We start from the raw sequence: 16,326 nt of genomic DNA on the forward strand, positions 1-16,326 counted from the left end.
TAGCCATTTCTTTCATGTTGGCAATACTGAGTTCCTGTGGCCAGAGAATTTAGTGCCTGAGTCAGCTCCCAGCTAAGTCAACAGAGTTTTGCCATCAGCTTCCAAGGGGAAAGGTTCAGGTTCCAGGTAAGGAACAGCTGAAAGGTCTGTTGGTCTGTTTTTTGCACTTTTTTTTTTTTTTTAACTGAAAGCTAATTCTTTCATGAGATTCAGGGAAAATCATGCAAAAGCTTTTGTTTCTTTCATTATTCTGTCCTAGCAGCAAAGGGTCACTGCTGAGATGTTATGTCTAGTAGAGACTGCCAAGGTTTGTCATTAAGCACGATCACTTGGGAATGTTCCAAACACTAACACTTTTATATTCAAGATAATGATATTTTCAGTCAAGTGATATGCACTTTTTGCCAAACCCAAGCAATGCAAATGCAACTTCTCTTTGGTCATATTGGCGGGGCCTGTATTGCGTGGCAGGTGTCCTCCACAGCTTTGGTCCCCTGAGAGGTTGCTCTGGGGCCCTCCTGGAGCATTTTGAGGCTCCCTCTTGACTTTGAGCCTGGGTTTCCTCTGCAAAGCTAGCCAGGATTGCCTGGAAATGGTGCACATCTGAGTCTTGTCCCAGCAGGAGAAACACTCCTGGATCCCACATTGCAGAGGAAGAATTTATCATTGCCTATTCCCATTATTCTGTCTCTCTGTTCATCTTATGACAAACCACAACAACAGAACTAGCAAATGTTCTGTTTGCCATTTTTTGTTCTGCACCTTTCAAACATAGTTTGCTATTTTCATTTTTCAAAAATCAAGGCCTATTATGTGTCTGTTCTATTTCCAAGCCAAGTGTTAACTCCAAATTTACCTGTGCAAAAGAGGCATTACAAACATAATCACTCATCCTATTGCCATTGGAGATGGGCAATCTCTCATCAGCACACAAAGAAAACAAGAGTATTCTGTTCCAATGTTTGACAGAACTGTATCTTCTATTAGTAATAAAAATACATCGCACATATAAATTGCATTTTATGCAAAGGTCCCTGTGTGCATTACAAAGGTTGAATTATCATTATCCTTGTTTTACAAATCGCCTGCCAGTGTCACAGTGAAAACCATTATATCATTATTCCTTCAGCTAGATCTTTTTAATCACTAGTGGCCTGGGCTGAGCTCAAAATCCAACTCCCACGCAAGTATCAAACTAGTATTTAACCCTCCTCATTGTCCCCTGGTGACACTTCCATGGAAGTAATGGTGATGAGCTTGAACATGTTGCTGAGTGCTGCATATTTGTGAGAGAAGAGCTCTAAGAGCATTGTACGCTCCAGTCTGCCATCCCCATGAGCCACTCCTGGAGTAAACAGGACTTACCTACCAGTACATTGCCAGTAAGTTGTGAAAGAACTGCAGATATCAAGACAGATTGGCTTCAGGAGAGGAGAGGTGGCTCCAGGTCATGTATGATTAGGGATCAGGCAACACTTCCTTTAAGAGATAAAGTGCTGCAGAGATCCTGTAAGTCTTTCCCTTTTGCATGTGCATCAAAACGTCTCATGACCCTTGCATCGCCACAAGAGCAAGCAGTTAGTAAGAAACTCATCCTAGACCAGACTCAAAGAAGGCTCTCTCTTAACCCTGTTCCCGTGAAGGAGAAAAAAACTATTGAATGGTGTTGTTGTGGAAACACTTTACCCAACCATCTGCGGGGCATCCCAGCCCTAGGACTCTGCATGCTTCATATGGACACAAACCTCCTGCAAGATGGATCTGCTTGTGCTGTAAGGCACTCATCTAAGGCAGTGTGAATCCCAAGGTAGGATTTCCTTACCGCCTCACTGTCCTCCAGAAAGTGAGTGCATATTTGCTGGAACATGTTGGAAAGAAAGTACTGCTGTGTCAGAAGTGGTGGCTCGGCCTGCTCTTCCTACCCAAGCCTGCTCTTCCTTCCCACCTGCGTGTGGAGGCCATTTTCCACACATGTCCATGAGGACAACCCAGCCCTATGTAACTCCATGCTCCCCACAAAGCCAACGTCAGTGTACCTTGTATTATACCTTCTGTGGACTCTGACTTTATGCAAGAGAGGAACCAAAACCCCTGATACAGACCTCACAGGAGTCGGAGACAAAAGCAATTATTAGATCGACAAGTCTGACTTCTGCTAGTTCATAAGATAGAGGATGTCACAAATCCTTTTCCATTCTTTGGGAACAAAGACTGAATAAACTAAGTCATTTCAGACTTCAGGTAGCTTAACCATATGCTGCTACAAGCAAAGAACAGGAGAGGATGAGATGCCCAGGATCTGGAGACTCAAGAGATGAGAGATGCCAAAACAGCTCCAGCTTTCATCATTTTGCCTGATGAAAAACAAGGTAGAAAACCATTGTGAAAAGCTCCTCGTGAAACAGGCCAAGCCTCCTGCCCACTTCAGAGAAGACCTGGCAGTGCTAGGGCCAGCTTCATCAGAGTACACCAAAACCATGTGGATGTTTACAGTATTTGCAGTGGTACTGAGCAAAAGAGAAAGTTGCAGAAAAGACAGAACTTTTTCTTTTGAACCTTGCTAAACTCCTGTGCTAAGACCCCCATTCGAGCCATTCAGACATGCTCAGGTACTTGTTGGAACAGGTTATATGTTTTTTATCTTTTCTTAGTGTTTCTACATATTTCTGGAGAAATATGTTCTCAGTATTAGCTGAGTTTCCAGTTCACTGGGAATATAGAAATAGCCTCATCTCAAATGGGTGGATCTTGCAGTACTGAGAGAGACATTCCCCTTCTTTCTTCCTTAAAATGCATAGACATTTCTTTTTTCATATGCATTTAAATTACAGCACTAAAAGCATCAATTAGCATCATTATTTATTTTCTTTTTTAGGAAAAATCCATATTTTTCACCAGCACGCCTGGTGCATGCCCCCTGCCCAGGGATACGTGTATAATAGTTTTGTCTCCTATGGAATTTACTTCAGCTCTGATGAGTTTGAGAAATCACGTATATGAACTCTAGTAGAAAAGTCCAATATCTGGTCTTACCAATTTTAATCTCAAGAGGAGTAGCCAATAAGTAAGCACTAGAAATAAATATAATAATAATAATGTATTTTGAGAATTTCAGTGGGATAACATGTTTGAAGAAAGTATGTAAGAGCTGCTATCTTTAGGTGTTAAAAATACTTTGCAATGTCTTTTGTGGGGTGATCGTTTCATGCTACTTGGCTTTTCAATAGTTTGCTTTTTCACAGCTCTATGTGTTTTCCTAGTAAGAGGTTTATCCCCTTATAAATCCCAACTCCAGTCATTTAGAATCTTAGCACTCAACTTACAGAAGCTTGACCCAGCTGTTGACTGCCTTTGCTCAAGAGGAGCCAGGTAACAGCACTTGGGGAAGGATGCAAAGCCCCAGACTGAGCTCCTGTGTCTTTACACAGACCTGCAGTTGCCTTCATTGCACCTACCTGAAAGGAAGGGCAGGTGAGAGGCAAAACTGCTTATAGGAGGGCAGGAGCTGAGGCATAGGATGCATTCATACATCCTTTGGTGGTAAGGGAAAAGGAATCAGAAGGCCTGGATTTGTCCCACCTCTGGCTATATCACCCCTCCTTTCACTCCGGGAGCACAGACAATGACAAACAAATCCTTTTCTCCCTCCTCTTCCCTGCCAGTGTACACCACATCATTTTGCTAAGCACCTGCCTCTGTGACTGCAGCCGTGCTTATTTTGGGGACACCTCCACACAGACCACAGCAGCAGCAACATCACTTTCACCTGTGTCATGGCCAGTCCTCAGAGGCTGCAAGCCATACATAGTGGCCAGTTTGTTTTTCCTAAAGGTTTTCACCCTATTCCTACTTTGAATTCACCTAGTATCAACTTTCAGGCTTTATACTCTGCTATGCCTTCATCTGCAAGGCATTCCACTGCCAGCTTTACTGGCGCTCCCCTGGGAATTGAGTGTTTGCCCCTTTCCAGGGTCCCCAGCAGCTGTTGGACAAGTGATAAAAGGGAAGTAAAATATTGGCCAACAATGTAAGTATATAAAAGAATAACCAAAACACCTTGGAAATCTGGGTAGAATTATTTCATACACATAAAGGATCTTATTTTGATATTTCTGTTTTAGATGTATTTATTTTTTAAGAACACCTGTGATTTCCACATCTGGAGTTTAGCAGGATGAGAGGTTTGGGTCCCTCTCTGTAAAATCAACTGAAGCTGCAAAACAGATCCAGATACCAGTGGCTGTGTGACTCAAGGACTGATAACTAGAGGCATTGGATTTACATTGAAGGCCTTCCTTGAAGCCTGTTTCTGTCCAGAAATGAGCTAATGCCGTTGTTGTATGATGGCTCACAGGCATGCCGTCTCTGGAGTGCAGGGAAAAATAAATGGTGACGTTCGTTCAGTTTTTGAAGAACTGCTCACGGTCACTATCTAACACCTTTTCAATAGCTTCATTGGAGAGAACAAGTATGGAATGAAAATGTTTTTATTCTTCCAGACCAGAGCCGATTATAGCAATAAGTCAGCACGAGAACAATTGCTTTGTGTTGCCTAGGCAAACAAACGTAGAGTAATATTTATTTTGTGTTCATAGACCAGTTTGCATAATCACTGACTAAAACTGTAGATTATATGTAGGACATGTTGATAGACCAGATTCAGGCTAACAAGCTATGGCAAAGACAGTAGCTTGATTTATCTACTACCTGAAATCCTTTTCATTGAAAAGTATGAATAACAAAATATGTCTCTCCATGAACACTTGTTCAAGTAAGGTTATTAAGAAAATTTGGATGGACATGATTTCCACGGAAATAAATGGAGGTCTGCCCAAACAGAAAGATTTCTTAGAACCATTTCAGCTCTCTTGAAACTATTGTTAAGAATTAAAAGAAGAAATTGTGATGAGAATGCTGAAAAAGACAGTTTTGATATTTTCTGAATTAATCCTTTCTGACATTTAATTTTAAAACATTTTCCAAATTCAAAATGAAACAAAACTTAATTCTATAAATCAAAATCTTGCAATTAGACAGCTTTTTTTTGGTCTGTTTGTATGTGGTTTTTTTTGTTGTTTGTTTTTTTGTTTTGATTTTTTCCTTACAAAATGAAGGCAAATTTTAAAATCCTAAAACAGCTCTGGGAGATGACATTTTATTCTGAGCATAAATCTAGCACACATGGTTTAGTGACTTTATTTTAGTTACATTCACTCATTTCTGCTTGTGTATTGCAAAGAGTTTAGTGCTCAGGTTTTCACAGAAAAATATTTTAGGAAAGAAAATTTCAAAGTCACATATCTCAGTGTTTCTGAAGTAAATAACCCTGATGTGATGAATGACAAATCACAAACAGGGAATCTGATTTAACACTTGAATTCATTTCTGATTTAGAGAGTAAAGCAAACTATTTAAACAAGTCAATGGGAGAAATGAATTCACGAGAAGTCCGAGGTAATGGAATTTCCCTTTGTGTGTTCCTTGAGCATGTTTTTCTTTGTGACTTATTTGCTTGTATCCATTCATGAAATAATATTCCATATCTAAATAATTGAGGCAGTCTTTTCCTGAGTATTTCTCAGGCACTTAGAATATATATAGCCTATAATTATAGTAAAATGCCAAGAATTTAACAAGATTAGAAGATGCAATCAGATAATTACACAGATAATAGGTATCTTTACTTGTGTGCTACAATATTTTTTTAAATCTTCATACTTCAAACTTAGAAAATGCCTCAAGGGGAGAAACACATTTTTCAATGAATATTTAACAACATACATAGGGACATTTCAGTTGTCTGAAACATCTTGGGAAGTAGTCTGGTCTACGCAAAGACTTAAATGAGGAGAGGGAATGAATGAGATGCCACATTTATTCATCATTTTTCTTCACTCCTGTAAAATCCTAAGCACAAGGTAACAGAAAAGAAATGCATCTCATGATTTTCCCTAAAAACAAATTGCTTTGTTTTCCACTAATAGTAACTTTGTCATAACTTCCCACAGAACGATCCAGACTGCCAAAGGCAGTCATAAGTCAGTACAACTTCTACAAGCTGAGGACCTGTCCTGCCTTGATGCTCCAGCCCCTCTCCAGCCCTGTCTAGATGAGCAGATCACCTACATGGTCAGCAGAGAAAGCAGAATGCTTCCCTGTGAAAAAAATAATAATAAAAATATTTTTAAAAAAATGAAACTGCAGCTTGGATAGTTGCAGTAGAGACCAAATTGATTGTTCTCTCCAGTTGTGTGGGAGATCACATCTGTAACTGGCATTTTGCCAAAATTCGCCCTTCCTTCAAAGAGATCTGCAGTGCCAGCAAAGAACTTGACAATAACCCATCACCCAAAACCAGGACTTGCTCGGTGTCCTGTGTCTATATTAATTACCTTCAAGCTGCTTTGTTGCTTCAACCAAAGCAGGCTAGTGTGCCAGGACACTGTTTCTGGTGAACCTGATAAGTGCACAGCAGGAGCACTCTTCCAAATGCCTGCAAGAGACCTTGGTTAGATAGTGCCCAGCTACAGTGACAACAGCCACAAAATGTTCCTATATGGCTATTTTTACTCTTCCACCTGGCAGGACTTCCTATGCTGCCCTCAAACCCGCCCTTTTCTTTTTGAGATGTTCTGTTTTCTGTCTCTAAAGGAACCATTTGCATGGGGCATTTCAAAACAAAGTGTGAACCATTCCAAGTTACATTTCAAAAATTTTGCATATTATCTGTGTTTTGAAAAATAGCCAGTGATAGAGCTCAGTTTGCTAGGTAGGTGCCAGGTACCAAGGACTCAATTTGCAGAGAAAGTGCTTTAACATCTTTTCCACAGATTTCAGCCTGAATTAGAGGAGGATGATGCAACTTCTTAAAACGTCTTAAATCAGCCAGTAAAAATAGATAGATGCTCAGTAATCAAGTTTGAAAACTTTTAACACCTCCGCTTTGTCCCATCGTATCTGAAAATAAGGGTAACAATTGTCATCCAGAATACAAGATATTAATTTACTTAACATCTATACGACATTTAAAAGAACAAATAATGGCAAGTTTAAACCATAACAGCCTTTGCAAATGAAGGTTTGGGGGCTTTCCTTTCTTTTTTGTTCTTATTTTGTGCACTTATTTACTGTCATGTACAGTTATTATACAGTGATGCTTACACAGAGAGGAACCAAGCAGAGCATTTTGAAGGGTTCACAAGGTTTGAGAATTTAAAAGAGAATAACTGTCATATTTCAAAAGGTCTTATCCCTCCTTTCAGTTAAATTGATGTTTATAAGGTCACATGTAGAGGTTACATGGTCACATGTAGGCTCAAATTAAGTCTTGTATGGCTTAAGGAAGAATGATCTGCCAGGACCTTACAATACTTTTGATATAAGCTATATATTTGATATAATTGATATAAGCATTACCTTTTGATGTGAGCTGTGAGTTTCTCTCTGCGCTGACCCACAAAACAAACTTGGATCAAACTAAAATACTGACTGTGATGCTGAGACCAAAGCTGTCCTAGATATCAGTTGGCCATCAACTTGCACTGGCACATCTTCCTCAGCAAGCCAAAGTCCCAGAAGCACGCCTGTAGCCTCCGATAACAAAATTGTGATTTTGCTAAGTTGTGTGTTTTCATCTGCTGACTAGGAAAGTGAGAAGAATGCCCAGCAGATTATGGACAGAAGGGAGCAAGAAGAGGCTGGGAGCTGCTAGAACAGAATAGAGTGGAATGGAATGGAATGGAATGGAATGGAATGGAATGGAATGGAATGGAATGGAATGGAATAGTTCAATTGGAAGGGACCTACAAAGATCATCAAGTCCAACTGCCTGGCCACCTTAGGACTTAAAGCGTATTGATGAGGACATTGTCCAAATGCCTCTTGAACACCGACAAGCATTGGACATCCACCACCTCGCTAGGAAGCCTGTTCCAGTGCTCGTCCACCCTCACGGTAAGGAAATTTTTACTAATATGTAATCTGTTATGTTTTAGGCCATGCAGTTGCATTCCCAGGTGTTTGTCCATTAAGCTCCAATTGTGCTGACCCTTCTGCTGTGCCTGCCTGCATGCACGTGGAGGGGATAGTATGCATCCTGTCTGCATGAGCAGCATCCCCTGCCAAACCATGGTAGATGTCCTTCCTTCTTCTGTGGAAACAAATGCTCCCAGAGGGGCCGTGAGACACACACACACCCCTGAGATACTCTTAAAGAAAAAAAGTGTACACTACAGGGCCTGACTCTGGGAAAGCCACAGGGGAAATCCCAGCAGGGGTTTCTGTCAGTCCCATCAGACGTGTGCAGCCATGGACGTGCCCTGAAAATATCCATACAGACACACAGTGCACTTCTGCTTCTCTTCACGCTCAGAGCAGGCATAGCAGCTTTTGCAGTTTTTCAGCCAATGTTTTTTCCCTTCCAGGTGATGTTTGGCTCAATACAGAGACAAAGGAGAGGGAGGGAAAAGAGAGTGCACTGGGGCTCTCTTTCTGTTATTAAATAAACCAGACTGGTGAGGTTTCTGTGGCTGATGGGCAAGTACCTGTGTGAGCTCCCATGCGGCTGCTCCACGTCCCCTCCTTGGCAACACAGCCATGCCTAGAGCCTCTCTCAGCAGAGGTCACTGGCATATGTTAATATTGAAGCATGCCCTGGAGATAGATGTCTATGGATGGACAGAACAGGTCAAAAATTATGCTAAGATACGTATAAAAAATTAAACAACCCATGTCTCTGGGAGCCTGTACCCCGGTCCTTAATTATTTATTGTAATAGATGCAGCTGCCCTCTCCTGCTGCCACAATCTGTGCTTAAACTGCCCTCACACACTGTTGGAAGTAATTTAAAGCCCTGGAGACATCTCCACGGATGCTGTGGCAATGGGGCAAGATGCTCTGGCATGTGGGACCCTCCTTAGGGGCCACAGGAACCCCCTGCAGACGCAATCCTTCCCACAGACCCTTTCCCCCTACCATCTCTGTGCACCCTGCAGCTGGTAGGACACTCCAGACCTTGCTGGAGCCCTGTGCCCATCCATGGCTTTCTTCTGTCTGGATCACTCATAGGGCTGCTTTACTTCTTTTGGACTTGGTGTGCCTGCTGCAGAAAAAAAAGTCATGCTGCGAGACTGCATGAAGGAATTTGGACTATTTCTGCCTTGTATTTGGGCACTGAGATTATATTTGCCTGTAATCAGAAACATTACCTTCTCCTCCCCCCAATAAAATGATTCTTCTAATATTTAAGTTCCAAGACCATACACTGTGTTTATAAGCCTCAGGCCCTGAAGTAAAATAAGATTGAGTTTCCCTCAGGTAAGTACTTCCAGACACTTTATCTGCTATATCATTACAACTATACTCTATTTGTTACTGTACTATGTAACACAATACTTGCATTATATTCCACATGAAAAGCTGTTTCTGCAGCATCTTGTCATCATTTCACAAACGCGGCTTTGAAGCCGTTTTGAATTCTGAATTCGGTGCATAACAGCTAAGGCTCAAGTGCACAACATCGTATTATTTACTCAGATGGGGTTAATTGCTGAATAAAAGAATGGTTCCTTTCAGTTTACCTTTTTACAGCCTCACTCGCACTGGATATGGAAGACAGGAAAGTCTGTGATAAATATCAAACTTTCTAATCAGAAACTAGCCCAGTCGTATTTGAAATCTTGAACTTAATCCAGAATCAGGAAATGCAGCCACTTGTGTTACTGTTGCTGAAAGAAGAAAATGACCTTTTTATTGTAGCTTACATTCACTATTGTACTTGTGAACCACGGGGAATGGAGCAGGAGAAATGCAAGGGCTTAAGGAGACCTTCTTTTAACAAGAAAACTGAAATTGGGTGTAATAAAAATATATAGCTGATATAAGGGCTGTGTTTCTCCAGGGGATATTGGTGACTTTGACACGGATTCAATCCTAACTTTCCTGCTTCTTAGCTATTGTTAAATGTTTTCTGTCAGATACATTGCTTTAAATTTTACCAGAAGAAGACCATTTGAGAAAAATTAATAAGCCACACCTTTAACAGGAACACAAAAGTGAAATAATGCTCTAAATTTTGAAGTGAAGATTGACATTCAGCAAATACTTTTATTTCCCAGTGATGTTACGGGGTGAATGCCTGCAGGATTATTTCAATATAATGACCCTCTGCCGATGACTAATTTATAGCTGAAGTGGAAGCAACAACAGTACCAAAGGGCTATAACTCAACAGCATGCTCCTGGACTGCACACAGTGGTAGGTGACGTTGGACCAGATGAGATCACAAACATAAAATTATTCACCCAAACCAAGCTTTTTTTATTTTATGTTTTTATTTTCTAATGAGTGCTTCATTGTGGTACCCGCTGAGGTTCTGAAGAACTGGAGAATCAGATGCAAAGGGTATTGACAGCACAGGTGGAGCTAGATTTGCCAAGCAGTCATAATACTTAAATGAAGTGGACAGATTTTAGAACAGTTTTAATATATTTTTAAATATTTTAGAAATTCTAAGAGCATTATATATTCCTCAGGGCTGGCCATTCTCTTTGGAAATTTGTAGTCTTAATTCTCTGGAGAAATCAGATCCTAGTTATAAGTGAAAGTTTAAGTTGATGGGTCAGACAGTGGAAAGCTGTAAAAGCTTCCTGTGCATTTTTATATAGTTTTCAGTATCTGGTAAAAGAGAATTGGTCTTGATTTCTGATTCCTAGATCTCATTTTTCACTCTGCTGGATTCTGGCATTAAGATTTTCATTTCCTTGTCACTGTTTATGATATAAAATTCTCCAGAAGATATTCAAAATGGGATCAAAACAAAATCACACACCAACACAAAATAAAAATTCACAGGAATTTCCTTAAGCTTGCCTGTTACTCAGTGAAACATTGGTGTTGACTGAAAGGATAATCTTTTACTTTTCTGGAAAAAGGACGTGTGGATTATTTTATCAGATCACCAGCTCTTATAGGGCATAATGAAAATTTTGCCATGAGTTTCAGCTGGAAACTTTAGGCCTTACCCACATGGTTCATTGGCTGTGATATGCAAGGACTGTCTAAGTCCAGCACCGGCCACTCTTGTACCAAAGGACGAGAGAGTGAATGATTAAATCCCACCACCAGCAGCCACCAGCAGCGCTCTGTGCGATTCCCCAGGGTCCAACCTCAGCACTGGCAATTACATGGTGCTCCCCAAGGAATTAAACTGCACTGACACGTCACGTTAGCAGGTGGAGTTGCAGTAGATGGGATGTCAGTAAGCCAGTAAGCACACCTTGAGCCCAGCAGCAATTCTCAGGCTGGAGTTGGACAGGAAGCAGTTTTATAGTCCCACCTTTACTGCTGTGGATATTTTAATTTTTCACTATGCTTCCGTGAGAAGAGGGAAATCAAGACCTTCTGAAATGAAAAGAAAGAACAACAAAAATCAAGAAAATAACTACATTGTAAAAGCCAGTTCTGTAGTTAGGTCATTGGCTTGAAATCTGGGAAAGTAACCTCCATGTCACTGCTCTAAGTCATTTAGAATAAGAGCTCATTTAGCATAAGAGATGATTGAAAGGGACATAGCTAGTCAGAAAGGCTGCTGTAATAAGCATCCACCACACAATTATTTTTGCAAACACATCAATTTGTGTGTGTCTAACCTGAGTGCTGATTGAAAGACATGTTTGTTGAAATACAAAACTAGACCAGCCATCTGCCTTTTATACTCTGCTTGGATGTCTGTTTCAGAATATCCCTGTTACAGAGAAATTTCTTCTCATTTCCACCCAATACTTATATGTGTATAGCGTATTCCCACCTGTTCCTACATGAACAGTTTCTTCTAACACAAACTGTTTTTCCCACTCTGATGTTTCTGTGATGTATTTTTACAGATTAGTTAAATCCCTTCTCACTCTTCTTTCTGCTGAGCTAATGAGGTTTAACTGCCCACATCACAGAATCACAGAATCACAGAATCATCTAGGTTGGAAGAGACCTCCAAGATCACCTAGTCCAACCTCTGACTAACAAGTCCTCCACTAAACCATATCACTAAGCTCTAAATCTAAGTCTTTTAAAGACCTCCAGGGATGGTGACTCAACCACTTCCCTGGGCAGCCCATTCCAATGCCTCACAACCCTTTCAGTAAACAAGTTCCTCCTAAGATCCAACCTAGACCTCCCCTGGCGCAACTTTAGCCCTTTCCCCCTCGTCCTGTCACCAGGGACGTGGGAGACTAGACCAACCCCCACCTCGCTACAGCTTCCTTTAAGATACCTATAGAGTGTGATAAGGTCGCACCTGAGCCTCCTCTTCTCCAGGCTGAACAATCCCAGCTCCCTCAGCCTGTCCTCATAAGACTTGTTCTCCAGACACCTCACCAGCTTTGTTGCCCTATGTCACCTCATACAAGAAGAAATCCTCCTCCAGCCATCCCTGCCACTGTGGCAGCAGAGGACTCGCACACAATCTTTGTAGGAGGCTTCGCCACCAGCATCGATCTTTCCATCCCATTACTGAAAATTCTGGGTGTAAATCTCTTTCATTTGGACCATGCTGAGGGCTCACAGATGCTCTGTAGTTGACTAGCACCCCCTGGTCTTCCTTCTTTTCTATTGTTTCATAGTTATGAAGTCTTAAAACAGCAGAAAACTCTTGTAGTTTGAAAATAAAAGTGTGACTTTGCCATAAAACCTGTGTTATTTTAACCTCTTACTCTTATTTCAGACCTCCTCTGAGCTGATGATGCTTCCCTGTTTGTTATCAGCCAGTGCCATCAATACATTTATGTCTCTGTGTTAAAGTCACTAATGTAAAAATTTTTGTAAGATGAGTTTAAAAGTATCTTCCATATACTTTGTCAATAACATCTTCCCAACAGTTTTAATATAACTAGTGATTACATGGTCTGCTTAGCCGGTTTTTAGAGTTTTAGCATAAAAATTATACAAAATGTGTTCATACAAAAGAGAATCTCCATCCTAGCAGTTTTGTAGCAAGCAACAAAGGTATCATGTATGTTTTCCTTGTTCCAGATATACATCACGTCACAGAAGAAAGTATTGCCTTAAGTCTGGTTGATCCACTTTTGTTATATCCCTTATGTCTTTTATTCTACTTTCTGTTTACTTGTATTGTTTCTTTCCAAGGTTTTCTCTAAAACCTTACACGCTGTTGGAGGACACCTAAGAAACCTGAGGTTTTCAGAATTACTTTTTCCCTCCATTTTAAACTCCTTTCTCTTCCGCCTGTTAGACCTTTGCTGACAACACAAAACACCAGAAATCCAGGATGGGGGTTGTTCAACAACCCGGTTTAAATTAGGAAACTTCTAATCTCAGCCTCCCCTATGAGCTTGGAGTGCTCAGAATCATTTGGCCCTACTTCCCTGACGGTGCTGAATTCACTGCTACAGTAACTCCTCAGCAAACAAGCAAGGAAGATTGATAATCAGTTGCCTCACTTGCTGATGTGACATTCAGAAACAAAGCATGCCATATTTATTTAGTCTATCTCCAGTTGTGCTTTAATGATGGCTTTGTGACGGCACAAGAAAGAGTTAACAACAAAAAACAAGTCCTGCTTCAAGTATTTTTATAACTTCATGCTACAGAGCTGTGGAGAAAAACAACATTTTAAGTGTTGCTCTTTTTTTCCATTAGGTTGTCTGCTTTTACAGGTGGTGAGTCAATATAAGATCTGAAAATCTCCACACATGAAAATGTGATGGAGAGATGGTCTGCAACTGAAACACTCAACCTGTCTGACCCGTTGCTTGAGGGTGTATAACACAGTCACTCAGTGACTAACTGTAACAGTCTGGTGTGTGAACACCTAAATCTATGAAAGCCAGAGATACAGCTGTCTCCCTAGCAGCTGGTTCTCCTTGTCCTGGAGCAGTGGATATAGACTCAATTCCAAATCCCCTGACAAAAGAGTCTAGCAGTCACAGCATTCACCCAACAACCAAGTGAAGAATTTCACCTGTAATCTATTTAATAAAAGACAGACCCCCACTGATTCTTTCCTACCACTTTCATTGTTTTTAAGATTTGCATGGCTGTTTATCACCTTCAAAAGTGAATTATTTGTGTACCACTATTCTGCCAGAAAGCTGGATCAAGATGAACATTTGGAGTCAGAGGGAACAGAACTGACAGCTTTGGCTTTACATCTTCTCACAGTCAACTGATACCACCAGACTGCTACCACAATCAGAACATTACTGGATAATTCAGGTGTAAAGGGACCTCAGGGGGCTGCTAGCCCAATCTGCTGCTCCAGGCAGGGTCTGCTTTCTGGTCAGCTCAAGTTGCTCAGGTCAGGTCTTGATAACCTCCAGGGATGGGCACTGCACATCTTCCCTGAGCAGTTGGTTCCCCTGCTTGATTGCCCTCATGGGAAAAGAGTTTCTCCTTGTATCCAGTTGGAAATTCAGTTGTTTTAATTTAATTGAAAACAAAATTGTCTGTTGTCTGTTGTCCTGCTACCATGCAACTCATCTGGTCTCATGGACTTGTAGAGGTTGGGTCCTTGCAAATAGTTCCTCACTGGATCCTCAGCCAGAGCTGGCTATTCTTATCACCCTTGAACCCATTAAATAAACACAGATGTCTGGGAGGCCTTGCCAATGAAGAGGCAAAGCAGGCAGCAAGTACCTAAGCTCCGTTTTGTCTGCTGGCAGTAGATCACCTTCCCCTTTCAGCAACAGAACCTTGTTTTCTCTGCTTAGCCTTTTCCTGAGCTAATGGTAGAAGTTCTTGTTGCCTTTGACATCTTTTGCAACCATCAACTATAGGTGAGCCTTGGTTTTCATAGCACTTCCCTTGTATGCCTGGGCGTGGGTTCCAAATCCCTTTGTGGCCTCTATCTGCTTTCACTTCCTGTGTGCTGTTTTTCCCTGCAGGAGCTTGTACTTGTGTTCTCTGTTTAGCAAAGTCAGCCTCCTGATACACCTACCTAATTTCCTGGGTGTTGGGAGGGATTGTATTTGAGTCTGGAGAAGGTTGTCCCTAGCACCTGCCAGATTTCCCGAAGATCTTTACCTTCAGAGCTCTTCCCATGGGATCCCATCTGTCCATTTCCCAACTTAGCCAACCTCTGGCTGCCCCTATTCAGCTATTCTTCCTCCTCACACCCCTCAGGATCTTCAACTTAGTGGGCACTAAAATAGTGGTTGCCACTGATTATCACATTCCCAACCAATTCTTTCTTGTTTGTAATAGCAGATCTAATTGTGCATAACCCATGGTTGACCCATCCAGTACCTCTACCAAGAAATGACCCTGCCCTCCATAAACCTCTTAGACCGCTTGTGTCCACAGTGCTGCTCTTCCAGAAGATGCCATGAGGTTGAAATCCTACATAAGAAATAGCATCTCTCATCCAAGGACTTTCTTGAGTTGTTTAAAGAAATCTTTTCCCACTTATTCACCTTGTTTGGGTGGTCTGTAACTCCATCACACCAAATTGCCATTCTCACTGAGCTCTCCTCTGATCATGATGCACAAACTCTCACCCAGCCCATCAACCATCCCATTCAAGCACTTCATATATTAGATCTGCTTCTTCACATAGAAGATAAGCTACCGTTGTTTTTTCTGTGTCTCCCGAAGAGCTGATATCCACCATAGCAGTGCAGTCATCTGAACTTTCCCCTGCTCATCCAAGTTATTCCAACAATGTTGTAGCTCTGTAACCACATGCAGAGCTCTAGTTCCTCCTGCTTGTTTCCCACTCTCTGTGTTTTTTTGCACTTGAACTTGAGTCAGGCTTCCCTTCACACTTTTTTATCATTCCCGAGGAATTTATTTTTCTTATCCCCCCCAAAATTTTCTTTCCACCCATGACCATGGTTTCTTCTCTTAGAGGTGGTTTGCAGTCTCCTTTCCCGAATGGTTCAAGTTTAAAGAACTTTCAATACCTAAAATACTCGATATCTTTCAATATTCAGTACTTTCCAATATACAGTAATGTTCAAAACTTTGCTTTTCATTCTTCCTGCTGTGGGTGTTTTGTTATTTATTTTGAAACACGTTAAATGTATTCATATCAGATTTTTCATGCTGTGTCACCATGACACATTTTCTTAAAGCACCATGAGATGTTTTCTTGAAAGGGGCACTGTGTGGATTTTCCAGGGTGCTTAATGATCAAAAGTAGCAGCCTGCTTTTAGCTGCCATCATTGGGAATCACCACACAGAAAGATACTTTGGAGTAAATGTATCAAGGGCAGTGATGGCAGGAGAGTCTGGTGCCCTTAAGTGTCATTTATTGTTTTTATCCAAAGGCAACCTTTTCTAACGAGTTCACCAAACGCATAATAATACTGTCT

Source organism: Anser anser (assembly GCF_964211835.1).
Source record: "Anser anser genome assembly, chromosome: 2".
NCBI lineage: Eukaryota > Metazoa > Chordata > Aves > Anseriformes > Anatidae > Anser > Anser anser.